This window comes from Lichenostomus cassidix, chromosome 9, assembly GCF_008360975.1.
Source record: "Lichenostomus cassidix isolate B80296 chromosome 9, HeHo_3.0, whole genome shotgun sequence".
NCBI classification, from domain to species: domain Eukaryota; kingdom Metazoa; phylum Chordata; class Aves; order Passeriformes; family Meliphagidae; genus Lichenostomus; species Lichenostomus cassidix.
In genome coordinates this window covers 2,434,527-2,456,072 of record NC_139490.1, presented here as the reverse complement: position 1 = coordinate 2,456,072, position 21,546 = coordinate 2,434,527, and the positions used below count along the sequence as shown (strand labels likewise).

Below are 21,546 nucleotides of genomic sequence, written 5' to 3'. Positions count from 1 at the left end.
CCTGAGCAGCCTTTCCAATGCCTTACAACCCTTTCCATGAAGGAATTTCCCCAAATATCCAAGCTAAACCTCTCCTGGTGCAACTTGAAGCCATTTCCTCTCCTCCTGTCCCTGTTCCCTGGAGCACAGCCTGACCCCCCAGCTGTCCCCTGCAGAGCCACAAGGTCCCCCTGACCCCCTTTGCTCCAGGCTGAGCTCCTTTCCAGTTCCCTCATCTTCTCCTCCAGAGCCTTCCCAGCTCCATTCCCTTCCCTGGATTTTCTCCAGGACGAGATGAGAATCAAATCAGCACCAAAAGCTGCAAATGGGAAAAAAAAAGTTTGTTCATAGTACATGAAAAATGTGAAAACTGGGAAAACTTCTCTTTTCCCCCTTCTTTTCTAAATCCTAAGTCACATATTCTAATAAGGGGAGAAAAAAAAAAAGAGAAAGAACATTGTTGTTGAAACCAAAGAATTTCAACTTCCCAGCCTTCTTTATTGTTGTCGACTTCAGAAATTCCCGAAGCCTAACAACATCACTTCAAAAGCCCTTGGTTTAAACGAACACACCAGATAATGAAAGAACATCTTTTAAGAATATTTCCAGAGACATAAAAACCCCCAGCAAGCATCCACGAGTGACACTTCTTGACAAACGACGCTCCCAAATAAAAAAAAAAATCCCAAAAAAATAAAAAATCTGGGCTCAGAACTAAAGCTGCTGGCGAGAGTGACACTTTCCCTCCCGCTAATTGACAACTGGGGAAACAAAGCCACGAAAAAAGAGATTTTGTGAAGTTCCTCTGGTGGCTGGAGGCTGTCAGGGAGGCTCAGCCTCCTCCAGAGCTGGGAATGAGCTGCAGTTTGATCTCCTGCAGCACGGGGAGAGCAGCAGCAATGTGTCTGAGAGGGCTGGAGGCACAAAGAGCTGGAGAGGCACCCAAGGTGGGCTGGGAGAGCCAGCAGAGAGCAGCCTGGGAAGCTGGAAAGGCAGAAATTGCAGAGTTTTTAGCGCTCTGTGGTTTATTTCTTATGTGTTACAGCCAAGGGGGGGAAGGTGGGAGGGAGAGGTGTGGAGGAATCTCTCAGCAGCTCAACTAACTCTGGATTCAGGACAATGGACAGCAGCCTGGAGTTCTGTTTGGAGGAAAATCCCAAAATTTTGACTTATTTAGTGTTCAAGGCCAGGTTGGATTGAGCTCTGAGCAACCTGGGCTATGGGAGGAATGGAATGAGAGGAGATTTAAATCCCTTCCAGCCCAAACCATGCCATGATGCTGTGATTCTGCTGACTCATTGGCTTTAAACAAATCTTAAAGTTGTTTTAGCAATAAATCCTAAATTTTCTCCTAAAAATGGGTGTTTTGCTCTCTTCTCAGCATTGTGAGATCAGTGACTATTTGCTATGCTTCTTATAGAGCTCTCTCTATATATTCAATATAGATTTATATATATAAATTCCACTATTTCAGCTGCCAAAAGTTTTTCCTCATGTGGCACAAAAATCTCAAAAATATTGCTTCTTTTATTAACCCTTTTAAAATTCATTCTCAATGCAATCACGAGACAGCCTTAGGCTTTATACTGGAAATTTCAGCTGAAATGATTACAAATCACACTAAAAGACATTTAACAGTCTCCTACCAGATATTTTTATTAGAATCAGAAATCCTGTAACATCTAGATTAGACGCTCTGCTGCTTTTTTCCCCTTTAACTTAGCAATAATCCTGTGTCTATCTGTATCCAGAGGGCTCTTAAAATTGTACCTTTACATGCAAGAACACTGCTCTGGTGGCTTTTTTTTCCCCCCATTTTTATTCCTCTCTCCCATAAAAACCAATCCTCCATGAACTTATCACCACGGAGGGCAATAAGAGAAAACAAAATGCACTGATGGAGATTTTAGTGCCGAATTTCATGCTACAGCCCACCCTCATGGCTTGGTGAGAGGGGATATAAAATCTGCCTTGTTTAAGGGAAAGCTGACAATTTCTTTTTTGTCTCTGCAATCTCAGATGGCCACGGCTAGGCTGAGGACTTTGGATGATCCTGCCGTGAGGATGATGAGAAATTTGAAGGGAAAAGGCCAGAAAAAGTTATATTTTTCCATCAAAAAAATGATGTATGGAGCATTCAGTGTTATTTGGAACAGCGATCATGCAGTTTAACAAATTATTAAAAATAATGAGAATTGTGCGCCAAGTTTTGGGCACACAAATTTCCAAAATTCCAAATTTCCTCTGCAGGCTGAGCAGTGCTGTGTTTTATTCCACTTTGAGAAGTGCGTTTGCTCTCCTGCAGAAAGATTATCATCAAATATTAATCGTTTTTTCCCTATGCAGAGTCAGAAGATGGGAAACGTTGGACTGTTTTCCATCATCCTGATAAACTGTTCTGCAAGGAAGGAATTATGGAGCTGTGAGGAGCTGAAAACATTGCACTGGCAGTGAAAAACTGAGTCCCAAATTCTGAAAATCACAACAGAGAGCAAATCCCCAAGACTGACAAAGGAACATTTGGGGCTCTCCAGGTCCAAAAGCATCTTGTCAATCTTTTATTTTTCTAAACACCAGACATTCTCTTACTCATTTCACCCATTTCAGAAGTTCTGTGGGAGGGAAATGAACAGCAAGGAGAGCTCACCTGAGCTTTGAGCGCGTTGTTGTGAAACGCCACCCACAGAAGTTCATGCAGAGCTGGGATAAAGGAGGGGCAGAGTCTGTCATATGCCAGGAACTTGCTTGCTTTCCCTACAAAACCCAAATTTAGCTCTTTTAGCAGAAGTTATCGTGTTTGAGGAGGTGAACACATCAGGTACAGACTCATTCCTCTCACGTAATATCAACAGGAAGGAACTCAACCTCCAGACCCACCTGGAATTCCATGGACAGCTCTGTGTCACCTCCAGATCACACCACCTCCTCCCTTTTTTCTTAAGACAACCCGAGCAAAGTTCAAACAGATCCAATTTCTCAGCAACGTGCATTTCCTTCCTGAAAGTCTTTTTAACAGGAGCTGCCTGCAGGAGAAAAAAAAAAAAAGACAACAGCAAGAAAATAAAAGACAACGGCAGGAAAAAAAAAGACAACGGCTCCATGAAAAATGAAGCCATTCCTTCCATAATATTTTAGATCCAATGAATGATTTAGTGAGTACAAGTATTGCTGCTCTCAGGCTTCCAAAAAGCAGGAGATGGCTGGGAAGAACGTGGAGAATTATTGCTCACACAGACACGGCAGAACAACATTCAAGCTCTCGCCAGCGATGAGAGCAATAAAATCTGACGAAGATAATGCAAAAAAACAATGGTTTGCTTTGCATCTGAAATAGGCAATGAAGCAACCTGAGGTGATCTATCCAGCAGTTGCTGCACTCTGAGCTCTGTAAATAACAGCTCAGGGCAGGATAATTTACTGTGCTAATCAAATGGACAGATGACCAAGTTATGGTGTTTTTACTCACCTCACTGGTGATGTCCTCCTGGTGAGGTTGGGGGTTATTGCCAGGAGAAAGGCAGCAGCAAAATTTGGGATAGGAGCGCCAAATATGAGCTAAAATTCTGCTTGCTGGTAGGAATTGTGCACCAGATATTTATTCCCAGAGCAGATCCCATGGGAGCATTCCTTCTCCCTCCCCAGCTCAGCCACTTTTCCCTGGCCTGATCCACATCAGCCCCTTCGTCATCAATAATTCAATTATTCAATTCTATTATTTGATTCAATTCTATTCCATTCTATGATTCTACTCAAGTGACCTGTTCTGGGGCTCCCTGGGGTTCTCCTGACACAGCTCTGAGCTGAACAAACCACCACAGGCTGTCCAGAATCAGATTCTGCTTTAGGAATATGGCTCAGGATGAGAAGGTGGAAGAATTTGGAGCTGAAGGGTTGCCCTGAAGAACTTGCAGATGCCTCATTATTCCAAGGATTCCAGGCCAGGCTGGATGGGGCTTGGAACCATCTGGGCTAGCAGAAGGTGTCCCTGCCCACGGACTGGATGATCCTGAAGATTCCTCCCAACCCAAACCATTTCAGGATTCAGTTTGGAGAAGGAAGATCTCTCCTAACACTCCAGACAACGAGGTGGAGATAAACAATCACCCAACAGCAGCTCAGGCTGGAATTAAACAATCTCACACCTAAATATTCCCTTCCCATCCCCACCAAGAAAATCCTCTCGACATAATTGAATTACACCTAAGAGGACATTACACCTCGGCAGCAGGCAGGAATGCTGAGAACACAATGTCACCGCTGATGACATTATCAGAGCCACTTTTGATGGGATTAATGTTGTTTCGGGGAGCTGAGGAGAATTTTGCTGCACGAGATAGAGCAGCAAGAGAACAACAGGTCCAGAGGGTGAACAAGGCTCTTCCAGGCAGCGGAGGATAATTAGGAAATGTAATTATCCTTGGAGTTTCTCAGGGAAAAGAGAGAGGCTTGATAAACATTTTAGCACATTCTCGCTGTTAGGAAGGAAAAAAAAAAAAAAAGGACATTTGAAGGAAATTAAAAACCTAAGGCAGCAGGTTGAGCAGGGAGAGTTTGAAATGCTGGGATTTGACAGGTGGTTTAAATACGTGAAAATATTATTTAATTCGTGTAACCTGAAACTGCGCAAATAAAAGCAAGTAAGAGGGGAAAGGATCATCTCACAGATGTCTAGGTGTGCATGTGGGATGGGAATTTTAAAATCTAGAACTGATCAGTGGCTCAAGCTAACACTGAGCTCCCTCTCCTTGCTGGTGGCTTCTCTTCTCTCCATCCCTCAGATCCATCCCATTCCAGCAGCTCTGGGATGGAGTGGATCCAATCTGCATGCAATTTTCTAAACTCTGGATCATATTCTGAACAAACTGATATAAAAAATGCCAACCTGGGAAAGGAATGGAGAAAAAGAATTTTATTTATTCTCTTTCTCTTTACTTTTGCACTAAATTGTGACGTTGAGTAGCTCACACTGATGATGCCCAAATGGATTTAAAATTCTGTTTCTATTATAAACTGTGAAAAATAATAGAATAATAGAGCACAGTGGCTGTGACTGCCAAAATCACCAAACAAAGTGGAGAAAGCAGAAAAATTTCTGTCCACGCCTTGCAATTCACTTTGAAATAAATTTTTTGCACATAGCAAAGAATAAATATTAAGAACATTGTGCTCCCCCTCTGTCCTCTCCATTTCTACACACACAAAAATGAGATAGGCTTTGCTGAGGACCTTCAAAGCACAAAAAAAACATTGTAAAGGGAAATATCTTAATGGAAATATTTTTTTTTATAACTCTACTTTAAAATATTGTTTGAATATTACTATTGAATAACTACCATTTGGTTGACAGCTGAATTTCAAACAATGTGATTCCTCAGAGCTGTTGCAAGTTGTTGCCTCAATGTCTAAAATTCTTCTCCTTGCAGTCATTCCATTTTATCCTTCTTCAATTCAGGTATTGTGGGGCCAGAAATGTGTGACAGTGCAGAAACAGATGTGCCACAAAATGTGCCACAAAATGTGCCACAAAATGTGCAAATCTGGAGCTGCCTGGACTGACATCCCTTGCCTTTTGTCCCTTCAAATCAACATTTCCACACGTGGCTCTGCCTGCTTGGGGTTATTTTGACCAATCTCTTTTTGAAAAGATTTTGCATCTATGGAAAAGAATTCCAGCAAATCAAAACCTTGCAACGCAATCGATGACAGATTAAAAATATATTTTGTGAGGTCTGTGGCTAGCACAGGTCCTTCCCACGAGAATTTTCTCCTGTGTTTTATAAACAAAGATAAAGTTTGGATGTTATTAAAAACAGTGTCTCGAGATTTGGACAGTTCAGACCTGGCCAATCAGGCCTAGGGGGAGGTTTCTGACTGACCAATCTGAGTGACCTCTGAAAAGTCTATATAAGCTGAAATCAAATAATAAAAATCTCTCTTTTTCATGCCACGCTGAGAATCCAGGTCTTTTTCTCTGCTAGCGGCTCAATAGCGACATGAGGTCAACAAGGAGTGCCTGGGAGATACATCCCAGTGTGTATTTTTGTCATTGGGTGTCCCCTCAACAAGAAAACCCTGCCAGCTGTCACTTGTCGAGGTGTGTTGGCTTCACAACAAGGCAAAAACCCTCTGAAAGAGCATAAGAATAGAAATGCTGCGAGAGGAAAGGAAAGAAAACTTTGGCTCACCATCCATTTTTCAACATTTACTCAGATCAAGCCTCTAAAAATAAAGATGTCTGCCTTTCCCACTAAATTAGCCTCAGCCAGGGATTGCTGTCAGATACCTACATTATATAAAGCCCAAAACGTTCTTAAAAATAGAAGGAAATAAATAAACCAAAAAATAGAAAGCCAGCAAAATATCTGGCTTTGAAAGGAGAGATTTGCTTTCATATACATAAATACAAATGAGTCTTTTATCCTGGCATGTGTAGCCTTAATTAGAGCTAGAAATGTACAGGATTTCCCAGAAACTACAGAGGATCTGTCAATAGAGATCACAAAGTACATCAGAATTGGTGCACAGAACCTCTGGGTGCAGCAATTCCTCCTGCAGAACAAATACCTCTTCCATATTTATACCTGTTGTTCTTAAAAACAAATTAAAATTAAAAAAAAAATTCCATCAATCCTGCACCAAATATTTCATGGAGAGATCATTTGAGTATCTTCTCTGTATGGTAATTTTTTTCCCATAATTTATTTTGTATCTACTTAAAATAATTTTGACACTTACTTGACTTCATGCAGCATCAAAGTGGAATAATTTTTACCATCCTGGTGGACTCTGGTAGACTCAAATCCTCATTATCCATGGAGCTGGTTGGTTCTTTTGTCCTGGGAAAACTCAACCAAAGATTGATCAGCCTGGACTGATCTCCCAACAGGAATGGCAAAAGGAAAAGGGAGAAGAAGAGGCAGAAAAGGAAGGACAGACAGACACAGGAATTGATTTCAGAACTGGGACTTTTCGGGAAGGAAATCCCCAGCAAAGGAAAAATTTGGGCACAAAATGAGCTGGAAAATTATTTTGTTGGAAGTACTAGATTGGAAATCCTGCAGTTTGCATTATTAAAAAGGATTGTGAAAACACAATTATTTCCCACACTGATGATGGGAATGAAGAGGACTTTTAGACATTCAGAAATTTCCAGAGAACTCATCAAAAGAACTTCAAATTTAAACAAATTTGAAGTCTAACTCCCAGTAGGAAACCAATTCATCAGCAGTGAACATGAAGACTCAGCGGTTTAGATACATTTGGAAAATATAAACAGCTATTTAAAGATGTGATCCATTAATAGCAATATTTGGGATCTCATGAACTTTTCTGCCATTCCCTCTGGGCAGGATGGGATTTTCAACCCTGCTGAGCACCCAACATGCAGGTGTGAGAACACATTTGTGGGAAAATGCAGATTCAGGTCACCAGAACTATTTATATCTAATTCCCACCATTGTCTCATCTGAGGGGGAAAATAAGTTTGAGCAAACATCAAAAGGAGGTTTGTTTTTTTTGTTTGTTTCAACATTTCAAAGCAAAACTATCGCTATTTTTTACTTTCCGTGTTTCATTTCAAAGTACTCCTTTTTTTAAACAGGAGAACACGAGGACATTTTGAAGATTTTTGTTTTGCTACAGGAGCTAATGAAAATAGTTTAGAGTGACAGAAAACAAGGCAGCAGCTGTCTGAGGCAGTTGGGGCTCACCTGGCAAAGCAATCAGCATTTGAGGACTTATTTCAGAACTGAAATAAGAAAATATGAAATAAGAAAAATATGAGAAACCAGAGAGCATCACTGAGAAGCAAAATGCATTCAAATGGTCATCAATTATTATCACATATGTGGCCCCAGCACTCAAATTATATTTTTAATAAAGTTTTGGGTGAATTTACTTTGGTTTTATGGAGTTATTATCATGTAAGTCAACAGGAATCCATGCAAACAACCTGCTGGTTGAAAACTTCAGGTTCTGGTATTAGGCACGTGCATTAAAATTATATATATATATATAATATTTAAATATTTATTATGCACTTTATATTTTATATACTCATGTTAAACATTAAAATACATATTTGCTATGAATTTTTATTTTTATATAACTACAGACACTTCACACAAACGTCTTGATAGAGCAACACTGAAGTATGGAGAAAAAAAATCTGCATTTTTGAAGCTTCTGCTCCCTTCTCTGCCTTGGCCACACCAATGGAGGTGGCACAGCCTGAGAGATGAAATGTTTTTTTCATTCTTTTCCCTTTCCTTTCGAGATCTCTCCTCATTTTAGGATTCTGTGACCTATTTGCTGAGGAATTTGCTGTTTGCTGGGAAGGAGCTGCCTGCCTGTCTGCCTCGAACAAAGCCAGCTTGATCAGAGAGGCTGCAGCTCATCAGACACCAGAAACCATCCCTGAACACCTTCCTGGGAGGCACAAACCCCATCTTTTTGGGCTTTTTAGCCACACATTGCAAATTCAGGGATATCTGGGAATTCTGCCCCACCCAGGTGAGACCTCACCTGCAGAGCTGCCCCAGGATGGGCAGAGGGATGGAGCAAAGTCCAGGGGGGTGCAATCCCTTTGAAAACCTAAAATAAATACAAATATAAATCAAATTCAGAGATTACACTCAAGGAGAAAAAATAAAGAACAGAATTAAAGTCTTGATATGTGAATTAGACCCTAAATAAAAAGGTGGGTTTTTACAGCAGGACAAAGCCTCAACCCAAAATTCAGCTATGGAGAGATCCTGAAAGCTCACTGGGAGAAGCAGCACTTCAAACCTGAAAGAAAGGAAATAAAACCAATTTTCTCAACTGTATTTACTGTGAGAAGGAAAAACAGGCTGTAAGGGAATTTTCCAGGATAAATTTCCAGAGAGACACCAAACTTCCCCAACAACCCCACAAACCCTGCAAGGATCACAATCCCAATTCCACACCAGAACCTTCACATTTTGATGCTATTTGATTCAATTCCTCAACTCACTGGGACAGATTTCCTTGAGGATCTAACAAAGATCATTTTTTTAATTGCTGTGGGATGATGTTCTGGAGATGACAGAGCTGAGAAGTAAAGAATTCAAGAGGATGGATTGCACAGAGTGTAGAATGTCTGCAATACATGTGTGTATATAGAAATATCACACTGCAGCTCTCTCCAAAAACGCTGTGAGAACTGAAATAATTACAGTTCACACCTTTAATTAAAAGACTCCAGTTTTACTACTTTTCAGGAGCATTTTGTTTTTTAAATGTTAAGGGGAAAGTGGAGCATCTGATGTCGTGAACTTTTCTGGCTCAGGCTCTGGAAATTCCAAAAATATATCTGGATTTCTTTTCTATGTATTCTGTAACTTTTTTCAAGGCTGCTAATGAAAATCTGGACTGTGGATTGTACACAAACCATTTCCTGAAGCTCCTGCTCTGCTGCCCTGGCAGGAAATCCAACTCCTGCAGAACTACAAGGAATTTCTCCTTTCTCAATATCCACCCAGCAAAGCCAGTTGATTTTTTTAATTTTTTTTTTTTACTTTAAAACTCAGCCCCTCCACTTTTCGACTTCTCTCAGAGATGCAGGGTGATAGCACAGCTCACCCAGAAGCCTATTTGGATTTAGGAAATGAATTTTTCTTGGGCTCTCCTCAAGTCCAGGCAATCCACATGAGGCTTACAGGGGATGTGCTCAGGGCAAAGCACAGAATTCTGTTTGCCACAGAGGTTATTCCTCTTGCAAAGCAAGTTGGAAGGAAGAGAAACAAACAGAAATTGTCTGGGAGAAATGTTTTTATGGTCACAGTTATCCACAATGTATTCCTATAATTAAAAAAAAAAAAAAAAAAAAAAAGGAAATGGGAAATTTCTCACCAGGATTCCCCAGTGGCCCATGGAATTATGCAAAGAAAATTTCAGGATGGATAATACCAATCTTAACAATTCCCTGATTCTTTCCCATTAAAAAAAAAAAAAATTAAAAAAATGGAATAAGCTCAGTGACACATGTATGGATACTTACATTCCATAGGGACTGAGTGTCCTCATGGAATGTCAGCACAGCTTTGGAGTGCTGAGCAAAGCCAGCCAAGGGAAAAAAAAACAGGAAAAAACCTGGATTTTGTTTACTTTGAAACAAATGAAACCTTGAAACAGCACAGATATTACCAGAGAAATGTGGGGTCTAAGCTTTGGGACCAAGCACAGAAATATTTGCAAACTCAAACTCCATGGGTTTTTTTCCCCTTTAAATTTGTTGTCTGTGTTTGGAACCAAGAGGGAAACATCTCCTCTCAAAGCAAAAGGGAAAATATGCTTTAATATGGCATTTGAAAAATAAAATAAAAGCCCATTTGCCACTTTTTCCCCCCAAAGCAGCAAACTCAGCAATGCCCACACCTTCCCTCTCCTCCCCACAGCCTCTGACGCCACAGAAACAAAACACAGGATAAAAATGAGAATAAATCATCCCCAGATTTCAGCTGAGAACAATTTCCTCGAGATGGATCTCCTCAGCTGGGAATAGCTCAGCTCCAGTTCTCCTCATTGTCCTGCACACTTCACCCAATAAACCATCATTTTCCTCTGAGGAAAAAGGCAAATAGCACAATTTGCTCCCCCAGCAGAATAGCTGCTCCTGCAATGGGAAGAAGCTCATGAACGTTGGGAATAAATAAGAAAAATGGGGAAGCAGAAATAAATCTCCAGCAGTGACTTTTCTCACTCATTTCAATGGGAAATGGCCTTTTGCTGGAGCTCACAGGAATCCACACACAGCAAATTTGCAAGTTGCAGGGGGAAAAAAAATGGGTTATCCTCTGTTAGAAATGGAATTTGGGAAGGGAAATGTAAAGAGAGAGGTTTCCTCCAACAGGCAGCAATTGAAGGGAATTATATCAGCCAGGGGACAAGAGATGCTTGCTGCAGCCATTTAAATAAATTGCTTTAAATTTGTAAGCAAAGCAATGAAACACTAAATTTTACCCTGTTTTGCAGGGAGCTGCTGCTGCAGCCCAGCGGGGATTAAATCATACAGATTGGGCTTGATTTCACAAAAAAGTTGGATTTCAGTGTCACTTTGTAAGTGTCTGAAAACTCCACCTGCCCAAAGCTGCACCTTTTTAATTCAGTATTTCATGCTCTCCCCTTGCCCACAGCAGAGTTTTCCCTCTGCAGTTTAGTCTGAGGCTCTGCAGATACCCCAGAGAGTTAAATGAAAGCGATAAGTCAGGATTTAAAGACAAATTTGAAGACAAAAATTCCTCAAATTCCCAGGAAGATTCAGTGCAAGTGAGGGACAAACCTGCCACGGTTCAGTTCCACTGGGAATTTCCTCAGGAAAAGCAGGAGAGATCTCACTTGGCTGAATTCTTTGGGAATTTTCACATCTAGGCAGTTTTTCCCGGAAGAATTTCATCCTTGCTGGGACAACACAAAGAGGAGTTCTCATCACCACTGCAAAAACCGGAGAGAAAATGAATTAAACACACAAAACTTGAATTGGAAACTCTCTCTGAATTATTTCCAGATTTTCACCTTTAGGAGGTAACTCACACAGCAACACAAATCTCTGACCTAAGGGAATGTCTTATCCAAAAGGGTATTTTAATTCAGTTTTTTCCTATCTTTTTAGGCCAGTGAGGAATTAAAACAACTTTTCAAAACCACATGTGTCCAAGGTGGTCCCTCAGAACTGTTTTATTTCAGTAACAAAGTCCATAAGTTCATGGAATAATTTCCTATTTGTTCTCCTCAACATTTCACTTTCTAAAGAGCATTTTCATTCCCAGCCTGACAAGCTGATTGATTGGTTTTGTTATCTGTCTCGGAGCTTCATCACTGAATTTTGAAAAGCAGTTATGGGGTGAATAAATTCCAAAGATGAAGTGATTTAAATTAGAAGTGTTCAGATTTAAGACCAAATTACAAAAACTTCAGCTTTCCCTCGAACTTTAGACAATTTTACAGGTATTGAAGTGCCAAGGCTTGTGTGTTGTAGAGCAAAGACCTAAGATACATTGATGAGAAAATATTTGAATTTCCCAAGCATTTCACACCCACATTTAATGCCTGAGCAGCTCTGCTCCTTCCTGTTCTATTCAGGCAGAGTTAAATTGAGAATTTTTTCATGTAAGAGTCACATTTTTAGTCACATTTTTTCATATGTGACTAAAAACGTGGCTGTGATGGTGAGGGTGAGTCCCACTGGTGTGGTGTGGAAATTCTCCTCTGCATGGCAGCAGTTAGGAAGTCCTTCTGCCTGGATTTCCTCTGAGCATGGAGACATTCAGGAATTCACTCCAGAAATTTAATGATTATCCAGGTAATTTTTCTGGTCAAATTTTCTGTGTGCCTGGCATGAGCTGCAGTAAATCTTTGTTGCAAGAAAAGAGATTTCACCTCACCACTGCAGCTTTGCCAAGAGATCAGCAATGGAGCCTCAGCACTAAGAGAGTTTTACAAACCTCCAGCATGGCAGCACTGAGGATTTTCCTACCTCTGCATGTGGAAAAGTTGCTTTTCCAGAGTTTTACAGACAAGAAAATGTTGGGAGCAGCACTGGTACCAACACAGGAGAGTGTTGGTGTTGAGCAACAAACAGGACAACACCACCTCAAGGGAACCCTCTGAGAACTCTGGGGGGAAAAAGAGCAGGAAAGATTGAAAACATTTCTAAATGGGAATAAATTCAGTTTTCAAGCCCGGCAGAGCAACACAGGATCCAATCAAATTAATACAAAAACCATTAATTTACCTCTCTACTGAGTATTAAAACTGGTAAGAAGAGAGCAGAAGCAGCTCCGTGGTGGAATCCTGGCTGAAGATGTGAGGCTGGAAGAGGTTGAAGCTCCATTGAGCCATTTCCACCAAAAACCCCACTGAGGCACAGTTTGGTGCTGGTTCAGACTGGTGAGTGTGAAGCCATCCAGAGATACTTTGAACATTGAATTTTAGCAGCCCAACACCCCGAAATTTCCCTCAAAAGCAGCAGGAAATGTTGGTCTCACTCTCAGCCTTGGGGCTGAACTGGATTCTCTCCCCTCTCCAAGGCAGAGGTGCTGCTGATGATAATATTAATGAATGATAACATTAATTAACGATACCATTAATTAATGACAACATTCATTTCTGTTATTCTCACACAGCTGTGTCAGCCCCAAAACGTTACCAGAACCATTATTTAAAAAACAAACAGGTAAAATGCCTCTGGCCAGTGAAAATCAGGTTGGTCAAACACAGGGCAGAACCCTTTTTACACGAGAATGTTTTTCCACCCAGCAAAAAGCTCTGAACAGAGGATGCATCAGGCAAATGCAAGATGAACTAAACTTCCCAACAGATTTTTCCCTGCATGAATAAAATCTCTGTCCACGCAGAGTGTTTGGAGTGTTTCCCATTAACCCAGAGCACTCAGATCTAACAAACATGGCAAGCTCAGAAACAGGTGCCTGTAAACCTTCATCTCCTTTCTCAGGGATAGGTTTTTATTAGCAGGCAGTGGTTTGCAAAGCTGTGCAGCCAAACGGGAATGGGATTTGATTCAGGACTTTTCCTCAGGAATGCAGGCTGCAAACAGCTTAATTTAAATGTCATGGAGGGAGAGGATTTCACCTGAGCAATGCTCCAAGGTTAGGACAATTTGTCAGTGGAGATTCTCCCTTAATGCCACTGCAATGCCCATGTAACCACCCACGGCTGAGAGGCACCGAGAGCAGCTCTAATAAATTGAAAACTCTGTTAGGAGGTGTTCATAAAACACATTAAATTTCCCTGTGAGTTCCTCAGCAGAGTGAGGGAATCTGCTGCTGGAGTGGAAAGCCCATGGAGTTGTGGCAAACAGCTATTTTGGAATCCCAGCCAACACTCAGGCTCCATGCAAAGCCTCTGCTAGAGAGAATTTCTGTCTCGAGCATTCATTTTCATGCCTGAAAAGCGGTCTTGCATATTTTCTCCTCATTTAGCACACCTGAGAACAATGAACACCAAAAAAGGATGCTTTTTAGGTTCACCCGAGGTGATTAATCCCTCCAAATTCACCACAACAATAGGACACATCTGACCAGCAGCTCTGCAAGGAATGATGAGCAGACAGGCAAAAATCTTCCCTAATTACCTCTCTTTGTAACGTGGCAAAAAACGGGTGGAGATTTGGGGGGGAGAAGTCATCAGTCAGTCGAATGACAGAGCAGAGGGAAGGTCAGATCCTTCCAGCCCGAAGGTGGTGAATTACAAGAAATATAAAGCATTAAAATTCCAAAGGGCTTCTCCCTGACCGAGGCTTTAATGAGAATGCAAAAAGGGAAAGCAATCTGTCCTCACCACAAAAACTGTGGTGAAAATATTCTCTTCTGAGTCTCTCCAATGAGGGAGAAGATGTTTTTGTGTCCATGAAGGACTCAATGTTTGCACATTGCAGAGTTCAGGAAATTCATGGGATGGATGGATGGGATGGAGAGATGGATTCATCCTCTCCCCATCCGCAAACAGACTGCTGAGTGCTCTGGCCTGAATTCCAGCTGCCCTCAACCCAACTCCTGATCCCCACCGAGTTTGTGAAATATCCCAGCTCTCCAGAGGCTGAGGAGCAATTAGGAAAGAACAGGAATAATTACAAATTAGAGCTAAGCAAGCCCAGATCAATGATGAGACTTTAACCCCCCATGAAATAACTCCTACTAGGGACACCAGCAGAGGGACATGGTGGTATTTTTCCTTTGTTTTGGTGGATTTTTTTCCCCTTTTTTGGGTTTTTTTTTTTTGCTTTTTATTTTTTAATACATCACAACCCATTACCAATTTTTGCTGAGCAGCAGATAAATCACAAGCACTGCTCCGAGGTGATGACACTTTTACTGACCCCATCATGACCACCACAAATGGCTGTAACAAGTAGTCCTTTCCATCTTTGAAGGAATAATCAGGATATCCTGGTGTTTTACCATTGCATTCCCTCTTTTTTCCCCCTCTCTCACTACCTGCAGTCCCACAGGAAGCAAACATTTCCATGCAAATGATAGGAATAGAACTTCTCCATGACTTGTTTTTCCTTGGGGAAAAAAATCCCACAAAACCTCCCAAGTTCCTCCTGAATGCACAAAGCCAGGCGGGATTCTCTTCAGTCCAGCTGCCAAAAAATCTGTTTGCTTTTCTTAAAAAAAACCAAAAAACCAAAAAAAAAACCCCAAAAACAAAAAAAAAAAAACCAAACCCCAAAACCAAAAACCCCCCAAAAAACCAAAAAAACCCAAAAAATCCCAAAAAAACCCAAAAAACCCAAAAAACACCAAAAAACCACCAAAAAACCCAAAAAACACCAAAAAACACCAAAAAAACTCAAAAAAACCCAAAAAACACCAAAAAACCCGAAAAAACCCCAAAAAACCCAAAAAGGACGAAAAAGCCAAAAAAAACCAAAAACCAAAAAACACTTCCTGGGAAAATGATAAACTTGCAGTAAACTGATTGATGAAGTCTGAAATGAAAGAATAAAATCCTTCACATTTTAGGATGATGAATGCAGGTAGGAAGGAAAAAAAAATCTCAGCCTGCAAAATTAAATTTTCTCCAAGCAAGAGCTGCCCACAGGTATTTATACAGATGCTCCTATTTCCTGTAGTTTCTATATGAAAACTGGCAACTGCAAGGAGATTAATCAGTTAGAAAATGCTTCCTAAAATAACTCATAAAGATCTACAAAAAAAAATCTTCATATTAAATTTAGCAGATTTTTTTTCCTTTCTTTCTTTTCCCTTGGTTGTACTTCACCTGAACTCGCTGACCTCTCTCATCTTCCCCGTGGGGAAGTCAGTGAAACCCAGAGCATTGTTCTGGCTTGATGAAGCACTTCAGCCTCCCTCAGCAGCCTCACATTTTATATGAATATATATTAATAACTCAGCCCTACCTCCGACAAAAGATCGTCTTTTCAAAAGAGAAAACAAAGAAGTTAAAAAAAAATTAAAAAAAAAAAAAATCGATGCAGAGGTGTCATGATCTGAGGAAATAAATAGGGGGAAAAAAAAAATCTCCTTTTTGCAAATGAAATGGAAATAAAGTGAGAAAAAACCTGAGTCAGCAGGTTGGAGTTAACCTCCCTCCTCCCTCTGGGGATTTTGGCTCCTCAGGTGTCTCCTGGTTTCTCTCCTTTCTGTCTCCACCGCCCTGGTTTGGGTTCATTTCATGTTCATTTTGGTGTCTGATGTGCTAAAAGTCAGCAAATCCCTCATAGACCTGGATGTGCCACTTTTCCTGGGGCTGGAGAACCAAATTTTTGGGGAAAAACTGAAATCCCAACCTGGAACTGCAGCTGGACTCAACCCTCCTGGGGCTGGAGAACCAATTTTTGGGGAAAAACTGAAATCCCAACTTGGAGCTGCAGCTGGACTCAACCCTCCTGGGGCTGGAGAACCAATTTTTGGGGGGAAGAGCTGGGATCCCAACTTGGAGCTGCAGCTGGACTCAACCCTCATTCCATCAGAAATAACTGAGTTCTGATCCAGCTGTGCCCGAAATGGCTGCAAGTGCACTCTGCTAACCTTGTGGGAATTGAGCAACATTAGCCTAATTAAAATTGTTGCTGTGTTTGTTTTGCCAGGCTCTCCCTTTTATCTGCAGCAGGATGATTTTTGCCTCATGGCTTCAAGAAGAGTCTGTGGGTGGAAAACAGTGAGTGATAGATTCAAATAATGAGGCTCTAAACGACTACAAAAGGCTCTACATGGCTGTGAATCATCCATCCCCAGTGCTGCATTATTCAGGAATTAATGCAACCCTATAAATGAGTAATGATTTAAATGTACTTTTAAAAATTGTTAATGCTCCAGCACTTCTTCCTCCTCTACATAATCAGAAAATTGATTATGACTAGGACTAGACCTATGTTCTTAATTTAACTTATGTAATGGGGATGGAGGAAAAAAAAGCTTTGCAACAACAGTGGAAATGGAGTGATTTCCAGGAGGCTGGAGATGGGTTTCTAACCTGCAGAACTCCCTAGCCACACTCAGCTGATTTCAGAGGGAATTAACACCAAAAAAAGCTTCCTGGCAGGCTGTAGGATCTAGAGAAAACTGAATTCTTGCCAAAGCTGAGGAAAAAGCTCCAAAATAGGTCACAATATATGTGAAATAGTAAGGATAAGGTTCCTTAGGATAAGGATCATAAGGATAGTATGAGTATTGAAGATGTTTTGCTCATTTTTTTTTGTACATTACTTTTTTTTAAAAAGAGTTATTAAGAGAACCCTAAAGCCAGACCATGTAGGAATACTAGAAACAACACAAACTAATTCCAAGTGTTTGCCTGAGGATGATTCCCATCTGGAATATCTGATGAACAACTGAGGGTGAATACAAACAGTGGGATTTATAAAAGGATCTGCATTCCAGAGAAGCTGTGGTGCCCCTGGATCCCTGGAAATGTCCAAGGCCAGGCTGGACATTGGGGTTTGGATCACCCTGGGACAGTGGAAGGTGTCCCTGCCATGGCTGGGGTGGCACTTGAGGGTTTTAAGGTCCTTCCAACCCAAATCTTTCTGGGATATTTTGGTTTCACTCCTCTCTCTAGATTTTCACTTTTAGCATCACTGATCTCTCCACCTCTCTTTGAACCAACCTCGATGAAGAGATTCCAAACTGGGGAAGGCAGAGGGAGAGCCAAAAGCCACACAGGAAATGGTTATTTGTCCTTCAGAAATCAAGGATGATGTGACAACTCTGAAATCAAAACTCAACTTTGGTCCTGCCCATGTAATTCTACTGCAATCTCCAGAAATATTCTGGGTTCAGGAGGGTGGAGGATGTGAGGAGGATTAGAACTCTTTCTGGGTGTTTTTACTGAACACTATCTGAGCAACACAGCAGCTCTTCTTCAGGCACACGCTTGAAAATAGATATTATATAAATTATTAAATGCTTCTCTGTTCAAGCCACACTGGGAATTTTTCAGGAGCAGACCAGAGATGAGAAATTGTTCTCCTCACACAAAAGCAAGTGAAATGTAACAACTCTCTCCACCAAAAAGAGTGTTGAACAAGTTTTCCTCTTGTGCAATAATAAAAGTATAATGGAGATGTTATTTAGTGTTCCTCTGAAACCAGAAAGGATCTACAACCCCAAAAGATGGTGTCAGTAAAATCCTCCTCCACCAGGTTAAATAAATATAAATCCTGCTTTATATTCCAGCAGGATTGGTTTATATCAATATTTATTTCTAATTAATAAATATTAATTATAAATTAATTGGTCCCCATTAAATTATTGTCACTTATTGATGCTGTAAAGGACATGAACTCTGCTAAGGTTACATCTACCATATCCCCTATTAAAACCTTGTAAAAGTCACTGCACTGAGCTGCAGGACTGAGTTTGTCCCAAAGCCTCAGGGAAATAATGTCACCAACCATCCAAGCCCTGCTCCCTCCAATTCCCTGGAATCTGGTGAATTCCCCACTTCTGTGAAATGCCAAAAAATATTTCCATACCTGCAACTTGATTACTTGTACTGAGGCAGGCAAAGCTCCAGGTCCAGATTAAGTTTTTTGAAGGTGGTGAAGAAGAGAGGTTAAATTTTCATTTTTTTATGGATTTAAAGGCAGATGGAGCTGCAATTCTGAAGAATTTCCCCCATTACAAGTTGAAAAATCTTTATCTTAAGATTTTTCCCCCTTACAAGAAGAAAAATCTTGGTCTCAGTGATAAATATTGGGCAGCTACTGAAACCCAGGTGTCTCCTTTTAATAGTGGAGAGGAGCTTTGTTGTCTCCTCTCACAGCTGAGACAGATAAACCAACACCACTGAATTCCCAGGGCCTGCAATTTTCTAATTGATTTAATTTAAATTTTTTGGTGCCCTTTTTTTCCTCCTCCCCAATGTTTCTTTGCCTGTTTTAATTATCAGCAGTAATTTCTGATTCTCTTGGGTGAGCTCATTCACTGGGAAAATAGGAAATTCCTCCTAATGTATAGAAATTGTTTGGAGTTTATTCCAAAATTTTTAAAGAATTGAGTAAAAAAATTCGAAAACACCTCATATCTCCCATATCCACGTGCATTTTGTGTCCTGAATAAAGTGAGTACACGAATTAAACTCGGATATGTTCCATTTTACACAATTAAATTTAAAATTTTATATTTAAACCTTATCAAATCTCACTTTCCCATATTTTCAGGATAGCTGGGAATGTGGCTGTTATTTTATTAGAATCACACTGGAAGAGCAATGAGTAACAAACAACAAATTTTTAACGTATTTTAATTTTTAATTGTAATAACTCATTTTGTGCTTCCTGGAGAGCAACACCAATGGAGTGGAACTGTCCTGACCTTCCTCACTGAAAGCTGCCAACCTCAAAATAAACTTTGTGTTTAAAAAAATCCCAGATTTGTGAAGATCTGACCCCAAATGTGCAGGAAATGCTCGAGCTGAGCCTTGTACCATTCAACAGGGATTGCCATGATTCATAAATTATTCTCTTTTCCATGCTCCAGACTGACAAAGGTGCCAACTTTACAATTTAATTAGGGAAATTCTCTGCCAGAGATGTGTTTGAGTCAAGCTCTGCTCTCCCAGCTTCACCTCAGGTTTCATCCTTTCCATCAGGCAAACAAATACTCTCAACTTGTTCTCTGAAATCATTTCGTGTAGATAAAACAAATGGTTTAATTTTACATACTTATATTTATCTTGAAGGATGCCTTCAGATCCTTCTCTGGCTGGCTGGGACATGCTGAGATTATTTTCCTGAGATTCCTGAAGGAAAAATTTCCCAAAGCAGAGGAGTTAAAGGACATCAACCTCCATCCTCAGCCACTTCACCTCCCACCTCAATCCCCAAATTCTGCCTCTGCATTTCAGTCCCAGAATGGAATCATCTTCATTCCCAGAATGGAATCACCTATGGAAAATCCACTCAAAACAGGGGCAGAGAATTCCACCAGGTAGGAGCAAATTAATTCATTACACTGAGGGGCTAAAGCAAAAAATCCTACAGATCATTTCTGCATCAATCCCAGGTTTGGACAAGAAACAGGAATTGTCTTCTCCCCGGAAGGATTCAGCCATTGAATTTTGATTATTCCATTTCTGCAGTTTTCTCCAGTCACTGGAGAAGTCCCTTATGCAAGTTCCACTCCTAGCTATGGATTTCCTCCCATTGACCTGGAATATGGTAACTGAGGAGAAATACATCACCTTGATGAAAATGACCCATTTTTATTGACTTGCTCTTTAATGAATTTTCCTGCAGCTGAACAAAAAGCCCATTTGTACAACCTGAACTCCTCCTGTGGTGCAGAGTCAGAAGCAGCAAAATGGACAAATAACTTGGAATTTAACAAGCTCTGCCTGTTCTAATCCCAGCCATGGCTGCAGAAATGATGTTCCCCAAATTATTTTTTCGTAGTTTGAATGTTAGTATTGGTGTAAAGAAATGTCCATGCCATGCACAATAAAGTAAATTATAATATTATTTTAAAATTGTTAACCTTGCAGTTGTGGTTACACCTGGAGAGGGATTTGAGTGAGTTATGGAATAGGCAGGGCCTGGGATTGTTAGATATGAGAAGTGGTGATTAAGAGAAGTCCTAAAATTGTGAAAAAATCAGGAAACCTCCCCAAACTTTTTAACACAGGAAAACATAATAAAATAGAATTCTTTAAAAGAGCTAAAGCACACGAACACACAAATGTCATTCCTTTTCTTGTCTGTGTGAACTCAGATGTGCAAATTTCATTCCCAGGAACTGGAATTATCCCTGAATTCCCCGTTTCTTAGCTTTCATAAATGATAATTTTTTTTAACCACTTAAGTAGTTTGAGTTTTCTAAAGCTGAATGAGCGAACATGACGTTTAAACTCTGATTTATTATATTCCTGCATGACAAATGCACTACTCCTGCAACTGGCAAATCCACAAAGAGTTAACAAAGTTTTTGCCACCCTGGGTAGGAGTTTAGCCAGGTTATCAGAGAGTTTCCTAGAACCTATACATTTTGGTGAGATTATTTTGTGATATGTAATTCTGCACACTTCAAACACAATCAGCTGAGTGGATATGAACATCTGAGAAATCAATCCAAAGCAGAACTTATCAAAACCCTTCTGTTGAAGAAACAAAGAGAATTACTCACAATAAAGAATCCCCAGCACTGAGGCAGTGATGACCTGGAGGCACAGAGTCCAGGAATGGGTTGGGATGGAAAGGAACTAAAATCCTTTTTATCACCCAGTGCCTTCCACCTTCCCCCATGCCAGGCTGCTCTGAGCTCCTTCCCAAACTGACAACAAATATTCTGATATTTCTGATCTTAGGGACAATCCAGACCCAAATCTGAGATCTCCAAAAAAACCCAGGAACTCTTTCCCCGTGACTGCTCAGAGAAAAGAGGGAACACCAACACTCATCCCCTACTCATGACCTCAAATCTTCCTCTGCCATCGAAGCACAACTATTTCCCAGAGGTTTATAAAATAATAGGTTTTGTAAAAATCAAACTGCCGTTGTCTCGCCCAAATCCCTGCTCTGCCTCCCACCAATTTTATCTTAGTCATAAACATTTTCCTCCTAATGCT

At 40.6% G+C, this 21,546-nt stretch overlaps 1 long non-coding RNA gene across 1 annotated transcript; it reads right to left on the bottom strand.

The window, feature by feature from the left end:
* Positions 1–8,479: 8,479 nt before the first annotated feature.
* LOC146433061 (uncharacterized) lies at positions 8,480–18,679 on the bottom strand. The gene is made up of 3 exons (XR_014853911.1): positions 18,458–18,679; positions 11,279–11,430; positions 8,480–8,571 (listed from the first exon to the last, which is right to left on the bottom strand). It is a non-coding gene; the product is annotated as an uncharacterized LOC146433061 (long non-coding RNA).
* Between the last annotated feature and the right edge of the window lie 2,867 nt (positions 18,680–21,546).